The sequence below is a fragment of the Arachis hypogaea genome, chromosome 7 (assembly GCF_003086295.3).
Source record: "Arachis hypogaea cultivar Tifrunner chromosome 7, arahy.Tifrunner.gnm2.J5K5, whole genome shotgun sequence".
Taxonomy (NCBI): domain Eukaryota; kingdom Viridiplantae; phylum Streptophyta; class Magnoliopsida; order Fabales; family Fabaceae; genus Arachis; species Arachis hypogaea.
The window spans coordinates 63,226,033-63,230,307 of record NC_092042.1 but is presented as its reverse complement, the minus strand read 5'-3'; the positions used below and the strand labels follow the sequence as shown (position 1 = coordinate 63,230,307).

Below are 4,275 nucleotides of genomic sequence, written 5' to 3'. Positions count from 1 at the left end.
ACCATTTAAAGTGCACGCTTAATTCATAAAATTTAAAGCAAATAACAAAACCATTTGGCACCATCATATTTGAGCTTGGGAGCACTTGTGCTGGAGTGACTAGTGGCAGTGGATGTTCCTTGACCCTGAGCATCTTGGGTACTATTAGATGTAGTTTGTCTTTCTCCACAAGATCTTGCTCGACTGGGAGCTACAATAGCGGGATCAATCTGCACACTATATGAGGCAGTGTTGGAAGGTTCATTAGCTTGTTGAGTGCATAATCTTGACACACCCGGAGTAGGCCTCATGTGTATCTGAGGCTCCTGAAAGGAGGGGGTAGTAGTAGCAATAGGTGGCGGTCTCTCATTGGTCGGAGCAGTCGTGCCAGATGATGACCCAACGAGAGAGTATAGATCTGCATGCAAGTCAAGGGGTGACCGGTAGAAAGCCTAGGCCTCCCCTTTCGCCCTCGCCCTCGGCCACGGCCACGACCACGACCGCAATCTCTGTCTCTACCAACCATATCCTGTACACATTAAAATAAGCAAGTTATTATCCATAACATAACCGATACAAGATATATGAATTAACAAATTAACAAATTTATTAGAAATATGCAATTATATCAACAAATTAACAAATTAACAAATTTTATATCAACAAACAAACTCAGAAAATTGGTGATATCCCAAGAAAATGTCAAAAACAATGCACACAAAACTCTTCTCTCTTCTCTATTCCACCATAATAATAATACTTTGCCTTATATCACAAAGCCATTCAAAAACCCATGAAGATGATACTAATGCCCTCATTGAAATAAAAATAGCCATTGACCCAAACTCAGTGTCCCAAAGTTCATTCCTTTATAGTTGGAACTTCATTCTGGATCCATGTGAATGCACAGGATCAGTGTTTCTAGGAATATTGTGCACTTTGCCCTTAGACAACACCTCAAGTAGAGTAACAGCACTTGATCTTGACACAATTGGTTATGAAGGGTTCTTAACCCCAGCCATTGGGAACTTAATAGAACTAACAATTCTCAACCTCAACAGCAACAAATTCAGAGGGCCATTACCAGAATCACTTGGAAATCTATGGAAACTAATAATGATCACAATGTCATCAAACTTCTTCACAGGCACAATCCTCAAGGGATCACTCAACCCAAGAATCTTGAGCATCTAGACCTATCCAAGAACCGGCTCTCGGGCAAAATCCTAGAGGAGATAATAAAGTTGAGAAGCTTAACATACCTGAGCCTTTCAAGGAATGGATTTGCTGGAAGAATACCAGACCTCACGGGACTCTGGCAACTCGGCACATTAGACCTTAGCTTCAACCAGTTCTATGGCAATCTTCCTATCAGTAATGAAGATTGTACTTTACCCTAATTCAATTCCAGCAGTAATAAAGAGAAAGCAAAGTCATCCAAGAAGACTAGGAAAGAAATTAAAGAATACCTAATATAGCTTGAAATATGTGAATTAATGAATTGAAGCATGTAGATCCAAAGGCAGAAGTAGTAGCTCTATCGCTAAAGTCACTGATGGCGACGAACCGCTTCATGTCTAGAAGGACTAGAACCTGCAGTTGCACCAGCAAGAGCACAACCTGCCGTGGAAGCTTCGGTAGAGGGAGAAGGAGGAGGTGGTGCAGAAGAAGGTGGACGCGAAAGAAGGGGAGTTAGGTTTCTGAAATTTGGGGGAATTGCATTTCTGGACGCGGGTGTTATGATTTTTAGTGATAAAAATTGACGACACTTTTGTCGATTTTTATTTTATAAAAAAGCAACATCTATTACGCCTATTTTATACATTAAATCCACACCGTTTATTTCATTTTAGAAAGTGATCTAGACCGTTCAAATTTATCGACGGTAACATTGTCAATATTTGAAATAATAAAATAGACGGTGTATGCATCGATTTTAAAATAAAAGCATTTTAGACTTCTGGTGCGTCGATAATGTGACGATAATCGAAAAAAATTAATGCACCATATAAATATCGACAACCCTGCTGTCGATTTTAATATTTTATTTTTTAATTACTTTTTTTAGTAATATTGACAACAAGCCGTCAAAACTTATCGACGGCAGAGCTAACCGTCGATTTTTGGTGTCGAAAAAAATGCTTTTCCTTGTAGTGAAATAGGAAATTAATGAGTCTCTTTACGATGCTTGGGGGAGGTACAAAATGATGCTACGGAAGTGCTCCACTGAAATCTTTTTAGAATGGGTAAAGCTAGAGACATCTTCTAATACAGGCTCACAAACGTGGCTAGGATATTCCTAGACCACTCTGCAGGTGGTTCTATACATATAAAGAAGAAAATCGAGAAAGCTCAAGAACTCATTGAGACAGTTGTCAGCAATCAACATCTGAACTCATCTAGTGAGACTTCAATGAAGGGAGAGGTCAAGACAGTGTCCACTGAATCATACCCTCCTAAGCAAAGTGAGTCGTTAACCCAGTAGCGACACTTTCTCACACAACAAGTGCTAAGCTTGCAAGAAGTAGTGCAAAAGACCTGAGCCTCTAGCAAGAATATGGAAGCACGGTTGAACCAGGCTAAACAGCTCTTGTCTGAACAGATAACAGAAAAGTGCCAAGCTATCCGTTTAGGGAGTACCCTGAACACCCAGCCTTAGAACAGTAAGAGGCAGGGAGAGGAAGAACTGGTAGAAGATGAACAAGCTGCAGCCCAGGGTACCATCAGGGTCGTTGAACGCCCAGAAAGGGATGGCATGGGCGTCCAACGCCTAGAAAGGGGCAGCCCAGGCATTGAACGCCAGATACAGGGAGACCAGACACGTGTAAGTGCTAGGAATACGTCTCCTAAGCAAGTTGGTAATCCTTCTTTAGGCACTATGGACACTCAACCTGCACCACTAATGGCCTTTGAGCACATGGCTAAGTTACCATACCCTCAAAGCAGAAAAGGATAGGCAATTTTCCAAATTCTTAGAAGCTTTCAAGAAACTGGAGATCAAAATCCCCTTTGCAGAGGCTCTTGGATAAATGCCTTCATATGCTAAGTTCATGAAAAAAATACTGAATAACAAGAGGGATTGGAGGGAAGTAGAGACAATGGTGCTTAGTAAGGAGTGCAATGCAGCCATTCAGAAGAACCTTCCTCAGAAACTGTAGAAACACCCTAACACTCTTCTCAGAGACACAGAGGTGAATCTAAGAGAAGAGTGCAAAGCCCTAATTAGGACCAAGGAGGCTGAGCCTAAGGTGGTACACACTGTTGAGGAACTAAATCAAGAAGAGGCTAGAAGCACATTGTTGCACATCCCTCTTATGGGAAGAAAGCCTGAAGTACCACATTCTCAGATGTCCCAAAAGGAGACCAAGGATGAGCACTGCTCACAATCATTGGAAGGCTATGAGAAGCTATAATTCAATATTTTTTGCTGAGGTTTTGGAGCAATGGTCTCTCTCTACTGGAAGAAACCTCTCTGATGTTGAGAGAGGCGAATTGGTGCTAAGGTTACAGAAGAATTACATGATTATGAAGGTCCTTAAACTTCCACTACCCCCTGACAAAAGAGGTACTTCCATGCAAAGTACAATACTGAAGCCTCCTCCCTTGGTGAAAACTCATACAATTTTTCCAAATATCAAATGGTGTTGGACAGTCACCACCCCCCAAGGAGGAAGGTCCCAATAGAAAGATGCATAAGGAATGGAGACACAAGACAACCTCTACCGTAACAAGCAAAAAGAATCAACCTGATAATAATATAAGAAAGCTTGTTAGGAGGAATTCAAATCCGAGGGTACTAATCTCCTCCTCTTCCCCCTTGGAGTCATTTCTGTTAACCAACTGAAAGAAGATGAAGAAAGTCAGTAATCAAGTGTCAAGCTAATGACATCAAAGAAGATTTGTTGGGAGGCAACCCAACCATGATTAGAGTATTTATGTTTTTCTTTCTTTAAGTTCATTTCTATTTGGGTTATATTAGTTTATTATCATAGTTGTTCCCTTTACTTTTTAAAGTTTGTGATCATGTGCAGTAATCAGAGTAGAAATAGAAACATTCAGATATGGAAATAGAACATCCTGAGGAGATCCCCTTGCTGGCGTTGAACGCCAGACAAGGAGGAAGACCTGGCATTGAACACCACACAGGGAGAAGTGTGGGCGTTCAATGCTCAAGATGAGCAGCATAGTTGGCGTTGAATGTCAAGGAAGGAGCACCTGGGTGTCCAACGCCCAAAGGGGACAAGCAAGCTGGCGTTGAATGCTAGGGAAAGAGTCACCAGGGCATTCAACGCCCTA

The 4,275-nt window shown here is 41.5% G+C and overlaps 1 pseudogene; it reads left to right on the top strand.

Moving 5' to 3' along the window:
- The first annotated feature begins 690 nt into the window (after nt 1-690).
- Nucleotides 691-2,464, top strand: LOC112704109 (uncharacterized; annotated as a pseudogene).
- The last annotated feature ends 1,811 nt before the right edge of the window (nt 2,465-4,275 follow it).